Here is a 15,838-nt window from a genome sequence, read left to right as displayed (position 1 = left end):
TTTCATTGGTGCCAAGTGAGATCATTACTTTACCTCAAACACAAAGAATACAGTGTAAGTTTCTATGCTATTAGGGGTTGAAGGGGTAGAAGGGCCTAGCCACGTGTACCTATCTATCTCAGTGTCCCAGATTTCCTGAAATGGGTATCTATGCTCCCATTCAACCCTTCCCTTCTCAACACATTTTCCCATGCATCATCGAGGTGAATAGCCCTGCACTGGAACTCCAAGTCTGGGGTCCACTTGTTATTAAAGAATACGGACCTAGAGATGCTAAGGACCATGCTGGGACCACAGACAGAGGCGAGAGCGGACATGTTTGTGCACTGGTCTTGCTACCTCAATCAGGGGTTTGTGAAGCGCAGCTACTCACCTGAAAGGGTCTCAAGCTGCTGAAGGGGGAGAGGGATGCACAGCTCCTGGATTTTCAGTGATTCTTCAAAGAGCAAGGTCTTGAGGTCCTTCAAGCACTTAGAGTGTAGGTGTCTGTCAGCGGTGGAGAGGGAGGGTGTTCCATGCCTTGATTGCAAGGAAGGAGAAGGAGCGTCCTCCTGCTCTTGTCTTCTTGATGCATGGTACAGTCGCAAGAGCGAGCTGGGCTGAGCGGAGGGATCTTTGGGGTGTGTCATAGTCTTCAGGGTGTCTGCGATGCTAAGGGTGGTCCAGCTGTCCAGTGTCGGCTGCGTGGTGTAGGGAACGAAGGGTGTGGGTTCCTCATGGAGGGTGTTTTCGTCAAAGTTGCCATAGATGGTCTTGATTTTGTGATGGAAGAAGGCGCTGAGTCTGTCGCAGAGGTACTGGGAGGGTGGGATGTCCGTAGTCTCACTGTTGGGTTGGGCGAACTCTGTGATGCCGAAGAGTTCCTTGCTGTTGTGTGTGTTAGTGGAGATTATATCCTGGAGTGTTTTCTTCCTTGAATATCTGATGAGTTTGGTCTGTAGATGAGGGTGTCTCGTAGGGTGGTGGTCGCATTGGTTTGTGCCTTAAAGTGGAGGTGTTCCATCAGTTGTGTGTGTCTGTCAGTGTAGGTGTTCAGATGGAGGTTGGACTCGTGAGTGAGGGCAATGCTTCCCCAGGGCAGTTGGGGTGGTCCTTTTGGGTGCTCTTGTAGCCTTCGAAGATGGCGATTGCGATATCAGGTTTCAAGGCAGCGTTCGTCCAGGTTTTGGTAAGGAAGGCGAATTCAGGAGCGGTGCTGTATAGGTCCCAGATTTCCGCGCCATGTCTGTGGATGGAGTGGATGTTGAAGATGCATTGCATGGTTTGGAGTGTGATGAAGTTGTTGCTGGAGGGTGGAGATGGGTCCTGAGTCTCGGCAAAGGTGAAGGAGTGGTGACAGTGTCATCAGGTGAAGGGTCCGTGGGTGTCGAGAGGTGAAGAGAGCTTGCAGTTGTTCTTGCCAACGTTAAGTGCATAGAGAGCCAAGGAGCTGTAGCGTTGGTGGGTTGGAGGACCAGGGGTCCTAGCACTGATCGCAGTCGGGTCACAGAAGGGCTTGCCATTGGCACATCTTCGGTGTGCCAGCGGTGCGGCCGTGCATCAGTCGCCATTAAGTAGGGATCAAGGGGTGGACAGGGCAGCTGGGAGGTGGGAGCAGGAGATGGAGCAGGAGGGGCCACGGGGGCAGCAGCGACAGGAAAAAAACTACTGAAGGAGGCTGAAGTGGGGAAAGGGCCTCAAACCGCGGTCAGCAGATATGAAGGGCAGAGCATTACCTAAGTGCACCGTTGGTAGAGCTGTGCGCTGGGGGAGCAGTATCCTGACCAGGTCAGGGGCCTACCTCTAAGAACATCTTCTCTGGGAAATCTCAGATCCAAACAGTGTCTTACCCTATGGTGCTCTGCCTGTGCAGCCTGTCTCATTTTGTTTGAATGTTGCTGGGCTCAGTGAAAAGGTGTAACACTGAGGGATTAGTTTCATACTGGGTGATGTCTACCACTACTCTATGGGGTTCTACTTTACTGGGTTGTATCTTGACCCTAATCCTACCTAGGTACATGTGGATGAGACATTTTGCTTTTCAGGGGCTGTTTCTTGTGATAGGTAAAGTCTGCACCCATGGCATGGTGTATCAACGAGCAGATATAGAATGACCTAGCTGACGTCTCGACAGTCATGCCTTGGTACCATGTGTTGTGCATGAGTGCGCTGTGTAGTGCGTGCGGAATTCTGGTGTATAGTTCAGTGCATATGAGATGGGAGAAGTGTCTACGCAAGTGCTGTAGAAATGTCGAGATATGCTCCATGTGACTAGGTACATTTCTCACTGTGGATGAATGCGGACACACCCATGCTAAGCAGACGATATACAAAGTTGCAATAATGCATAACTTTTGGAACATTGCAGGTCTTGGGATGGTGTCTGAAGGGGTTGTCTGCAGATTTCTGGCGTCCAGTGTTGTCTTTGCTTGTCACTGTGTAAAGAGTCTGTTGTCAAAAAATGTCTGTAAAAAAATAATCTGTGGTCAATTTAGCATGAACCCTTGGGCCTTGTTGGGATTTCGGAGGCTGCTACTGAAGAGAGATGGCGGGCTGCAGTAAAGATGGTGCACGTAGGGCATGATTGCAGACCTGTTGAATGAGAGCTGTGAGGTGTGGGTTAGCTTTTAGAACAACAGACATCATTATTCAGTTTTGGAAATTCCTCTGCCTACCCTGTTTGAGGAACATTCTGTACGTTCAGTTTGCATAACATTTTCGTATGGTACTGGAAGATGGCCTGAGTTGGGGAGTCATTTTATGAGACGGTAAACATTCAGTGAAGGAGCCCTTGGGTTTTGCTTTTGTGGGCCATTTTGGTCCTCACCCTCTCCCTGATAGAGGTGGATGTTTTAGTGGGGTGATCTTTGTGGGTGAGCGTATTACTCTTTTTATCTAACTAGAGGTTTGTGGGTGTTGGCCCTATAATACCCTACTTTTCCTAACGTGTGTGTGTAGTTCTGCAGATGCTGATGGTATCATTTGATCTATACATACATGCAAGATGCGCCCCGAAAGGAAAGGGGGGCGTGTTGCAACTTGGGGGTTGTGGGTAATTGCAACGTGTCCTGGGGACACGTGTTTACCCCTCTGGTACCTGCACGTGGCATGCAACAAGGTTTTCCCTAATGGAGTTGGGTGTTTTGGTTACGCCCTTTTTCTGGAAGCTTTGTTTTTGGGCTACTTTTGGGTTTCATCCTGCATGTTACTGGACACCTTCCTAAGATCTCATGTGGTGTTGGTTCTAATGCAGCATGCCTGTGGGTGTTGAGGACTGCTCTGTAGCCCCTGTGTGATTCGGTTGTGATAATGATTGGGATCGGGCCTATTGCTTTCTTGGGCAATGTTCGTGAGGCCCTGTGCCTTTTGAGTCAACAAGCTGGGTGCGTTGGGGAGCGTATCCATGCCCCTTGGGTGGGGGCTACATGGTCATGTACGGAACTCCTTTCCCTCCCGTCTCCCCCCTCTTCCTCATATCCAGGATGCTTTGGGCCTGCTGCCCTCAGCGGGAATCGCGGACTCTCGCTGCTTTGGAGGGACATGATCCGTTGAGCAGACTTTGGCTGTTTTGGAAGCATTGGGGGGAGACGGAGGCATTAGCTCTTGCTTTTGACAGGAGTCAGGTGCGTGGCTGGTACTTGTCATTCTGTGATTATTTAACCGAGATGGCTTATTGCCCTGGTGAATCCCCCTACTGAGCAAAATTGTCACTAATTTGTGCATGGACTACGGAGTTCTTGGGGGACATCACTATCCCTAGTGCACGGAAAACCTAGCTTCCGGCCCAAGAACGTCGTACCATTTTGCAACTGAAAGCTAGCTGGAGGCCCTAAAAACGTTGAGGAATGGGGTCCATTTGACCTAGTAATAGGAACCCATCCTCACTGGACTTGGGTGAAGGGACCTGTAGGCCTGTTTTTATGTACTGATCAGGGGCCGCCCTGCCCGCTCGTCAGACTGCCCCCCCGGGGAGTGGCCTGCCAATGCCGCCCTGAGGGATCCGCAGAGTGGGGCATAGGCCCCCTCAGGAACCCAGGATGCAGACTTTAGCATGGATATCCGATCGACCGTACATACGGCAGCTCTAAGTTTTTCCTGAACCCAAGTGAAGGCTTGAGTTTTCTCCTAATGCTGTGTCACTAGTCTTTATTGGTGTGGTGAGCTTTCTGATGTGGGTATGAAGTGGATGTGTCATATTTGTGATTTTAGGCTTGCTGCCTATTTGGAATGGGTGATTGTTTAAAGCTATTGCCTTCCTAGGCAGTCACCCCTCTCTGTCGTGGCTGTTGCCCCCATGCTTGCTAGGTGGAAAACAACCTGCCTTTACAAAACAGTCACTACCCCGACTGTGAAGTTACCACGGGTTACTTTAACCCACAATTCATTACAATGACTTGCTTTAGGAGGCGCGTTGTTGGACTGATGTTGGATTTTAAGTCCAACACCTTCTCCATTGTTGTGTAGACTGGAGTTGGAATAGTAATTTATACTATTCCAAATTCAGCGCCCCCTCCAAGGCAAGTTGTTGTAATGATTGCATGGTAAAGTAACGGTGTAAAAGTTTGCAGTTGGGGTAGTGAATGCGTAGTAAACGCATGCGGGTTCAGTCATACAACCTTGCTGGGCTGATTTCCTGCCTGCTGCAGTTGCCATGTGTTTGGCCAACTACCTGGTCCTTGTTGCAGCAGTGTGTCTGCTGACTGGTTTCCTTGTTGCATGCTCGGGTTCATCTGGGCTTGTTTTGTTTGAATGGGCATTTTGCGGGCCTGCCTAAGGCCTATTGATCTTTGCTCATGATAAGCCTTAAGGTGGCATTGGTCGGCGATGTGGCCTATTCGGTGACAGTAGTAGCACTCTCTGAGATCTGGCTGCTGTGAGCCTCCCTGACCTCTGGGGTTCGGCGGTGCAGCTCCCTTCAAGACTGGTGCTTCTCACATGCTTGTGGACAATGTGGGTGGTCTTCAACTTATTTTGGACCGGTTTAGCAGCATCTCTTTTTGGCTGCTTCTGTTTTTTTTATTCCCTTTTCCTGTTTCTTCCTATAGTAATGTAATATGTGGGCCTGTATCTCACGCCAAGGTTTGGTGTCTAATCCTATGACACTATCTAGACTACTCTGTATTTTTCAGGAAGTCCCTTTTTAAAGATGTTGTTGGAGAATGTTACCTCAGGCCGGTGTCGGTCCATGGCTGTCCTGTCTCTTAACCCCACCATTTCCACAATCTGTCCAGAAAGTCGGTCATTGTTTCCCAAGGTTTCATGCTCTCTGTCATCAACCCTTCTACGTCTGGCAGTCAGGGAATATGTTCCTAAGGGCCATTCAGCTTCGGTGTCTGAATGAATTGAATGCGGCCCTTGTCAGGATTGCTGTTGTTTAGCGTGGTGGTTAGGATGCAGGTTTGGGAAAACACCGTATTGGTCAGCTGTCTGATGAGTCTGCTGAGCAGACTCTTGCTATTGCCTATTGCTAGGTTTATCCCTGCAGTGTTTTTCTCAAAACATGAGATTCATTTTCCCACCCTGTCCATCAATGGGGGCAGTTTGGTCCTGAGCCCTTCCTAGTCCATCTGGGCCCATGGCTCATCACATAGATGTGCCCTACTGTGCCTTTCTGTAACAGTGAACATATTTTGGCTTGGAACCACTCCGCTGGCTTTTCTCCAATGTAGCACTCCCATCTTCTCAGGCATTCCTGCATGTAGGGGAAGTTCCACCTGGGAACTTCCCCTGCATGCTGAATGTAGTCTTCTGTGATGACCATGACCTCTCATTCGAAGGATCCCTCCGCCGGCCAGGGTCTATCATACTATCCCTACCTTTCAGTCCTGCGGGCTAGCAGGTGGCAGAATGGTCACACAGAGACCTCACCTTCCTCTCTTACCTCTATCTCTCTAGGGGTCAGTTTGTTTGACTGGCATGTTCCGGGAGTGTGGCAGACGTCCTCGTCGCTGCTGTCCTTGTGCACCCGCAGAGGTGCCATTTTATTTCTCCTCTGTCTTAACGGAAGATGGCTAGGCTACCCCGAAAGCGTATGTATTGGTCAGCCCCTTTCTTACGCTGATAATTAGATGGTGTTTGTGTCCCTGATAGGGGCCTCCCCTCTGGCTCTAATTTGGGTTACTCTGCTGGTGGAACCCAGGGCCTAGCTCTCCTCCTCCTCCTCTGTGCTTAACAGGCAAAAGCTCTTTCTCTCTCCATTCTCAACCCACACCTCTGCCTCTAATTCCCACCTAGGCTGCCTTCTTCGCCAGGTGCTGTGCATGGTTCTCCTGGGTAGGAACTTGTCCTCCAGCTCACTTCCTGTTGTTAAATACACTACCTTTGCATGCCCTGGGGAAGGATACCCTGTGGCACCCCCTCAATGTTGGACCCCGGAGGGCTGGGACCACTTTCCTCTCTTCCACTGGTGGTATCACTATCCAGTATGGCTGCAAACCTCCCAGTCACCTGAGAGCACTCTACTGTACGGGTTGGAGTGCTGGCTCCTTGCGCTGCTGGGTCCTGCTGGGTTCCATGCAAAGGATGGGGGGGGGGGGGGGTCGTACTTCAGGGAATACTGGCACCGGACTGAGATGAGGCTGGATTGGCAGGGTATGCTGATCTGATAACCTCCCTGTTGTGGATTTAGTGATTTGCTGCCCGGTAGGGGGCCCTTCGGGTCCTCGACCAGCGGTTTGGCATAACCAATTCCAGGAATGGCGGGCATTAGAGAGGGCACCTCTGAGCCTGTGTATGCTGTAGGTCGGGCTGTTGCAGGGGTTCTGCTCAGCAACAGAACTATGCTTGAGACCATTGAACATCAGCACGTAGGGAATGAGTCACCATACTCCGTATCTATGAGCCAGAGTCTGAAAAGCTAAAGTGTCTGACTTGCCCTCCAAGCCTTTCCAGAGAAACGAGTAGGTTGGCACCACAGAACACAACACTCTCAATCCTCTCAGGGATCATGGTAAGAGGACACACCCTTTCAGAATCTTACTTGTACTTGTCCACAATAAGATAAACAAGAGACAAAGGAAATGTTGAACATTTATTTAAACTATAGTACTCTAAGATGCAGTATTTGCGCCACAATTTGAAAATAGATAGCAAAAATAGCGCTAGCATGGTTAACAAACCATATACCATAAAGAGCCCTGTTATGGTATAAGAGTAACCTAACCCCCCCCCCCCCACCTCCTACTGAAGCTAAATTATAATATGTCAAAGATTTCTGGGATGAGTGGCGCACCCCGTACATTACCATACATAGATGGACGTTCTGCATCTCAGCTGACGTGGTATTATTGCCTCAGGACATTCGCTCAGTGTGTGTTTTTAAGACTCTCGTACTTAGTGGGAGAGGTATGGCACAGTGGCCAGAGCGGCTGACTTCGGTGCACAGGACTCACAATTTGATCTCCGTGCCAACGGCAACTCAGCTCAGCATCATGTGACTCTGGCCATTAGCTCACATAATCTCCCTGATGGCCCCCAGCGCTTTGAGACCCTTAGGGGGGATTAGTTTGTGCTTTACAAATACCATATCTATCTATCTGACAAGATGCGTGCTCACAAACTCGTGTTATGCCTAGGTGCTACTGTCCGACCAGAGAGAATAAAAAGGTGCATTGTTGGTTGACCTTGACGATGGTGTTCAGACTAAATCCCCAGGAAAAGAACAGAACATGAAAACATATGCAAGTTCTGTGTGAAAATGCAATGTGGCACAAAAGCAATCATGTTTATATAGCAAGAGAAATGCTGCCTACAACGTGTATAACTAGGCTAACAGATGAAAAATGACAATAGGCCATGAAAGAAGCACACAACACCCTCCTTTTGGTCAGGATAATAGCACAAAATAAAATACTGGATATAAGAAGGTAAACAAATTCAAAGCATTGTCCCCATCCAATTATCGACAAAAATCTGGTCACTGAAGAATTAGGTTTTACTCGAAGTATAGTTAAGGTTTGCCTGGTGCAGAATAAGATGCTAGCGATTCCCTGGCTCAGATATATAAAAAAATATCCTGTGTGACATGGTATTGACCGATTACTTCATGGTTCCTGTAAGGTCTCTTCCTCTTCTGAAAGAACCAAGTAAAGGAGACGTTTATGGCACACAAGGAGGAAGCTAGGCTTGAAAATATGCTAGGCTCTGTTATGTTCCAACCAGATGTACCATTGTTAACTACAGAAGGGTTGGAGCCCTACCTGACATTGGTAAAGGAATCCGAGCTCGGGTTTTATCTCACTCGGCTCTGAATGAATAAGATCCACTTTATAGTGGCCTTTCCTGTGCCTAGTACCTGGTTTCCAAGGTTATCATGTTGCCCTTGTAATGGGAGATCTCATTAGTCTACCAAGCATTTTATGCTGTTTTACTCTCTATATTCTGCTTTTAGGTCACAGTTTCTCCACCCCATACTAAATCGGAGATCTTTTAAAATTATCAGGAGGGCTTACTTTTCTTTCAGCGTCTTGAGTCTCCGTCCATGTGTTATTAAATTTGTGATTTTATCACACCAGCGCTGAAAACGAGAAGAATATATGCCTCATATTTCGAGTGATGTTAGTGTTTTAATATTGAAGTTTACTTGGCGATAGCTCCTTTTACGATGATTTTTATGAAATTTTATTTATTGACCATGACATTTTATTCTCTGCATCTTGTAATGGGGGATTATAGTAATTTTGCGATTGATGTGTTATAGCTTTACTGCAATAAGATGCTTTTTTTACCCTTTTGCTATTTTGATTTTTTGTGCTTTTATGGTTGATTGACCAAATAAAGTTGTTTGACTGGCTGACTGACTAACTGGGAGATGGATAACATATATGGAACCACAGCTCGCATTCAACAACAATCTTGATAACTGTAATGCGGGCTACCAACTGAATGGGCTGTAAGCCACACCTCCCCTCCACTTCCTGGACTCCCGCAGAGATGCCACAGAAATGCTACGAGCACGGCCGTAATTACCGCGGCTGAGTTCGCGAGTGGGAGCCTGTGAGGCTCTGGCACTTGTTACTGGTCAAGCCCTCAACAACCTTTTATTTTGATGAGTGGATTTGACATCGTAGTCTTTCCATAGACTTTTACCTGGTAGCAATAGCCACAGGACAGCCAGCAGGGAGCTTTAACACTGACTAGGCTCCTGACTCTTCGTCTCCAGGCGGATTGCACTGAAGAAGCACAGAGGACATCAAGGGCGCCTCAAGAAATTTCAAGAGGAGAAGGTTTACCTTCTAGAATTTTAGCTGGTTTGTGACTTTAGTGACTTGCTTTTGCCGTGCCATCAGGGACCACCAGGTTTTTCACCAAGGGAGTAAGTGCATACACTCTGTTGCCTGTTTGTGCATGGGGCTTTTCTACTACTTGGTAGAGGGTCGCTGGGGGAGTTCTATGCGCAAAAGCTTTTTCTTTTTTTTTTTCCCCTTCTTTTGCAAGGCAGCAATAGAAACTTCTTGGAACTTTCAATATGCAAAATCTTTCTAGAAATACTGCTGCAATCCCCTGTTTTGTCTCAGAGGGTTACATGAGACGGACCCACCAGTGGAACCACAGCAACCATCAAAGGCACCTACAACATGCAGGGCTACAGTACCACCTCTAGTGACAATGGAAACTGAGGATGAGGCACATGAAACACCAGTGTCCAGCATGGCTGAAGTAACACCCCCGCCAACTCCCCAAGCAGCTCTGTCCAATTCCGGAGGCGAAGACCCAGGCCACATAACACTCGGCAGGAGGAAACAACAACGGAGGTCTGGGGTGGGCTGGAGTGGCAGACTAAGAACATGAACTTAGTACAGGCTCAAATAGGGAAAATGTCAGGCAACATTGCAAGCCTGACAGATTGTGTGCGGGAACTGACCAGGGTGATGAGGGAGGGACATGTGTCACAGAGGAGACACCATCGCCAGCTAATGCAGCACATGCACGTGTATGCCTGATCGAATAATAGGCTGGCCACCACAAATGCACTGCTGGCACGTAGGTCTGTGGCAATGCAGACTGAAATGTCCCATTGGATTGGGGATGTGGCTAAGGCCCTGGGCCAGGTGACGGCTGCAGTGGAAATATTGCTGGCTCATACAGATGGGTCTAATATTGCCACACCTCCAGCTACTGCTACGACCCCCTGAAAACTGCCTGGCGCCAGTAGGTGCAGGCAGCATAGGACCTGCACATGTGTGGGTATTGCATTGGTCCTACGTTTCTGACGCTGCAATATGGGATCCAAATCAGTAATTAAATCAATGATCATTGCAGCATTGAGCCTATACATGTCGTATATCTCCTCCTCTGTTTGTCCTAGCAATGTAATGCGTACTCTGAATTCTGGATTCTTTATTTTAGTGGAAACGTGTTTTCGCTATATTAGCGTTCATGCATTGCAGGGGGCATTTTGCGATCACTAATGGGCTATTTTAGCGATTCACAATATTTGCGATTCTTTAAATGGATGATGCATGTGCCTGTAAGTCTGTTAAACATGTACTTGTACCAAATCTTGAAATTATTGACCCTGCAATTCGTTAGTCAGAAGATGTAACCACTGACAGAAGTAATGTATCTATATATAAACTGAAAAATGAATAAAATTTGTGTTGAAAAAAAATATCAACACCAAATTTGCACCCTTTTCCCAACATCCTGGGGATTCTAAAGGGACCTAATGTTTGTGGATCGAGCAAACTTTGGGGGCTTTTGGGAAAAATGGGAAGAAAGTGCTCCATAAGAAAGTATGTGCTCTTTTTCTAAAATTTGCATCAGCAAAAGGTTTGCTGTGTTGAAATCACCATCTTCCCTGCTTTAAGGAACATGGACAGCTGTATTTATAACAACATCCTGAATTTAGCAATGGGTCATTTCTATTGATCCCTCAAGATTTTCTCAAAGAAAGTAACTTGAAATAAAAATTTGTGAAAAATGAATAGGAAAAATAAGCCATTTGTGGCAATGTTTTAATCTGTAACTTTTTGTCATGATGACTGATTTACAAAAGAAGTTTGCCAGCTCTTCTGGTCACAAAGATATACTGGTGTTATAGGTTCTCCAGAAACCTGAGGTACCTAGAGCCAACACTTGAGCTGCACCTTACAATGGTTTATCATTGTGTATCAAGTATCGAGCAATTCATATGGTAAAATATAAAGAGTGAAGAATGGGTATGAAGGAAGCCTATGCATTTCTAAAATGGACACAAGATGCTGAGGCGAGGAGCAATTGGACGCAACCGCGGGATGGACGTACATTGAGCTAAAGTCTGTGCAAGGGCACCATTGAGGCTCCTTGACTTTTCCACCCGTTCTCAAGGTTCATGAGGCAGAATCCTCACATACACATAAAATAATCAAGTATACTATTAGGTATCGTATATTAATGCATCATTATTTGCATCTTCACTTATGTTAATAGTCATTAAATAAGTACACGCTTTTTAGGAGGGATCTTAGCCCTGTCCTGATGAAGATGCTTTCGCATCGAAACATGTTGACATATTAGGAGTAACCACACATTACGTAGGGAATCTCCGCACCACCTTTTTACTAGCACCAGCCCCCCTTGACATATTAAAGTTTTTTGTCTTAAGGGGCCAGGTCCTTTTTAGCTCACATTTACATTTACCTCAGACCCTCCCTTTGCATCACACATAGCACTTTATCATCAGTGCTCCCGCAGAGTCGCAGGTCGTAGCACGCCCCGTCCCACAGCGGGGCGGGAAGACCCCTATGATGAAGCATGACACCATGGGTCATTCTTGGTGTGTGAGGGGTATTTAAACAACCTAGTGTGTGTCCAACCAAAGTGGGACACACACACTTCACTACCCTAGTGTTTTCTGAACCCAGGTTATTTGTTGTCTTCCAGAGGTGGATCCTTATGTTTGGTAACCAATTCTAAGTGGAGGACGTATCCACCTCCAGTGCCCGTGTAGGGCTTCCCCTCTACACTCCCTAATCCTGTTATTATTAGCAATTGTTAATTGTACATCTTTGAGTTTGTGGGTACCGATACCAGGGTTTGATTCAGAGGGCATTTTGCAATACATCTTCTTTCTTACCCTCTGGCTTACATTTGGAATGCACAAATGTAAATACATCCGATTGGTAATAATAAATGTTCAAGAATTCTATGCCACATGTCCACCAATACAAATGGTAACCCACTGCTGGGGCTGGGCCCAGCACCTGGGGAACAATACACCCCAAAATGTGATTAGGAGGCATCATATTTTACCCGGCAGAATTGATGCATTTTTTACTGCATGGGTAGCTGCAGATTTTAGGCTCTAGCCGAGCAGGAACCTAGAAAAACCAAGAAAACCTGCACATTTTTTAAAACTAGATACCTGGGGAAATCCAGGGTGGGGTGACTTGTGTTCCTCTCACCAGGTGCATTCACCAATAACTTTAGCTAAAAACCCAAATTTTGCTCACATTTCTGAAGGAGCTACACATTTCCTACCACCCAGTGTTCCCCCCTCAAGTCTTCCAATAAATATGGTACTTCACTTGTATGGGTAGGCCTAGTGCCAATAAAATAAAAGGGACTAAAAGGCAACATTGACACATCACATTTTTCCACTAAAAACTGACCCCTTTTTTGCATTATGGGAAGCTTTGATTTTGGGCTCTAGCTCAGCTGGCACATATGGAAACCTAGCATATCCGCGCATTTTTGAAAACTAAACACCCGGTGGAGACCATAGTGGTGTGACTTGTGGCTCTATACAGGTTTCTTTACCTAGAAGCTCTTGCAAACCTCAAACCTTGGTTAAAAATATACATTTTTGCTCACATTTCTGTGAGAAAAACTTCTGGAATCTTCAGGAGCTACACATTTCCTACCACCCAGCACTCCCTCCAAGTCTCCCGATAAAAATGGAACCTCACTTGTGTGGATAGGCCTAGTGGCCACAACAGAAGAGGGCCCAAAACACAACATAAACACATCACATTTTTCACTGAAAACTGCCCCCTATTTTTTGCAGTGTGGGTAGCTGTGGATTTTGGGCCCTAACTTGGATGGTACCCAGGTAAAACTAGCAAACCTGAACACTTTTAAAACTCCGGGGAAGTCCAGGGTTGTGTGACTTGCATGAAACTTTCTAGGTTTTCTTCCCCAGAAGCCCTTGCAAACCTCAAACTTTTGCTAAAGACACGCACACAGCTCCCCTCATTGTAAAAAAGTGTCAATGTTTACTTGTCCACAAAGCCATTCATACCATCTGCCATGGACCCAACACACACAAACCTCACATCAACAATCTGCTGCCATTCAAGGGCCAATCACATTCATACGTCGATGGGACTGAAACACAATTCACACTGCCAGTCAAGCACTCATCAGCTAATTTATCATAGAAACATACCTCTTGCATACTTATACATACATTCTGCCAGCCAACAGCCACACATTCCACCACCCAACAGCCACACTTTCCAACAGCCACACAATGGCCACTACGCTCATACTGCCAGCTGTGGTTGGGTAAGTGCCTTGAACAGTTTCACTTCGACAATGAACATCTGCTTCTACCTACACAAGATCCCTATGAAAACAAACCTAGGTTATGGCTCGACTACCTGTTCCTATTCATCTTACCCACAGTCCTAATACTGCAAGGGTGCCAGGTGCACAGTGGAAATCTGATTAGGCTCAGAAAGACTTTTCTTTCTGTGCCTTCAGTGCACTCAATGCAGTAAATCAAACTAATTTCAATGTGTTGAAGTGAGTTGGGGTGTGTCTGAGGATGCATTTTAGCCCATTCCACAGCAAATCTACCTTTAAAAATGGGGATAAAAATTTGGGGCAGACTTTACTACATTCTCTTAAGAGCACTTCAAAAAGACTAAGGGTACCCAGTCCAAATATGGCCCCTGTCCTGTTGACCATTATGTGCAGTGCATTACCTGAAAGGAACTTGTAATACGGTGGGCAGAACTTTGCCTCATTTTTGGTGGGAGATGAAGGTGGCAAGCAGGCAAAAGCAAGAGCAATGTGCGCCTCTTTACTGGAGTGAGTAAATGCATGGTGGCTGAAATCTAATTTAGAAAGAAAAAATCTTGGATTCGGGTTCTTTCAAAATTAGATGGACTAATGACCAAGACTACACAGCTACTCGAGTAATGGCCCATGGAATGTTATGTATCTATGAACAGTCATTTAGGGCAGATAGTAACTCCTGAGGACAACTTCAGTCAGTTTCCTAGAAATTCACTTTTGTGTAGGACAAAGTGAAGCAAATCGGCAAACACAGGCTAGGCTGAGATGTGAAATTGAACAGTAATATCTCCTCTCCTGTCTCTTTCCTTGTGAAGCACTTCCGCATCGGCGATATCAGCAACTATTTTGCTCTGATGCAGATATGTGATTGACAAAGTGCCGATCCTGCAGCCTTGCAAAGTCCTCTACAATAGATGAAGTAGTGGCTACTGCTTCTGCAGCAGTAAGGCTTTCCCGAATAGACACAAAAAGAATAATTGATGGACAGAATATTGAACAATGTCAATCGTTCACCCCAGTACAGAGTTCTGGGCCTAATTCCATAGTTATTGTGCTCCCCATGCCATTCCAGTTCAAACACAGCCATATGCAAATCAATCTTGACCCTGTTCCTCATGGGAACAGTCCAGCCCGAACTGACAGGTCAGGTCCTCCCTGGACCAGAAACAAGCATCCTGGGAACGGTTTAGGGGTTTCACCCATCATCAGCCAGGCTAGTTTGACTCCAGTGGCATAAAGAGAGCATGGGACCCACGTCTGGGCATACCCGTCCCACTCAGGGTGACAAATGCAAAAAGAAATATTGATGGGCAGAAGGTTGAACAATGTCAAACATCCATCCCAGTACAGAGCCCTGGGCCTAAATTCATTTTTATTTTGCTCCCCATGCCGTTATAGTTTAAACCCAGTCATATGCAAATCAGTCTTGACCCTGTTCCTCATGGGAACAGTCCAGCCTGCACTGCCAGGCCAGGTCCTCCCTGGAACAGAAACAAGCATCTTGGGACAGGTTTCAGGGTTACATCCCTTATCTGCCAAGGTGTCTCAAATGCTTTTGTCACCCTAAGTGGGAAGGGTATGTCAAGACATGGGTCTCATGCTCACTGCACCACTGGATTCAAGCTAGCCTGGCTGATGAGGGGCGATGCCCTGAAACCGGTTCCAGAATGCTTGTTTCCGGTCCAGGGACGACCTGGCTTAGCAGCTTGGTCTGGACTTTTCACATGAGGAACAGGGTCAAGACTGATTTAAATATGGCTGGGTCCAAACTAGGGTGGTGTGGTGAGCAAAAGAACAATGGATTAAACCTAGATCCTTGTGACTGGGGGTGAATGTTTGCATTATTCAGCATTCCGTACATCAATTGTTCCTTTTCCTTTTTTCCATAATAGACAACTAAAAGTCAAGAATGGCATCAGTCTTAATGTGATAGTCTGCAGATAGACAACATACGAATCAGGTGAGTGGACAACTTCTTATACCATGTACAAGTTTTACGTCTCGCAATATATGGTTAAAGAACTTGGTCATTTGCATCCACTCCACCCATTATACTTATTGTAATCAAGTAAACCGGTGGGTTTGTGAACTTCTGCCAAGTGTTCCCAAACTATGATGGGAAAGTGCCCTCATAGTGAAGTATAGGGAGCATTTGTACTTCCCGTTTGTCTGAGAACTTGACTGCAAGCAGCTCACTATACGCACTGCTTTGCCCTTTTTGGAGTTTCTTGTAGACAAGCTCCTGAGGGAATCCTTTGTGATGCTTTCTAATGATACTGTAACCTACAGTTTCAGCTTTTTAGAGTTAAATAAGCAGCTGGACACCTGCATAGATGTTAACTACATAAAGGTTATGACC

Source organism: Triturus cristatus, chromosome 6, assembly GCF_964204655.1.
Source record: "Triturus cristatus chromosome 6, aTriCri1.1, whole genome shotgun sequence".
Lineage (NCBI taxonomy): Eukaryota > Metazoa > Chordata > Amphibia > Caudata > Salamandridae > Triturus > Triturus cristatus.
The sequence above is the reverse complement of the archived record's forward strand: the minus strand, read 5'-3'. Positions refer to the sequence as shown.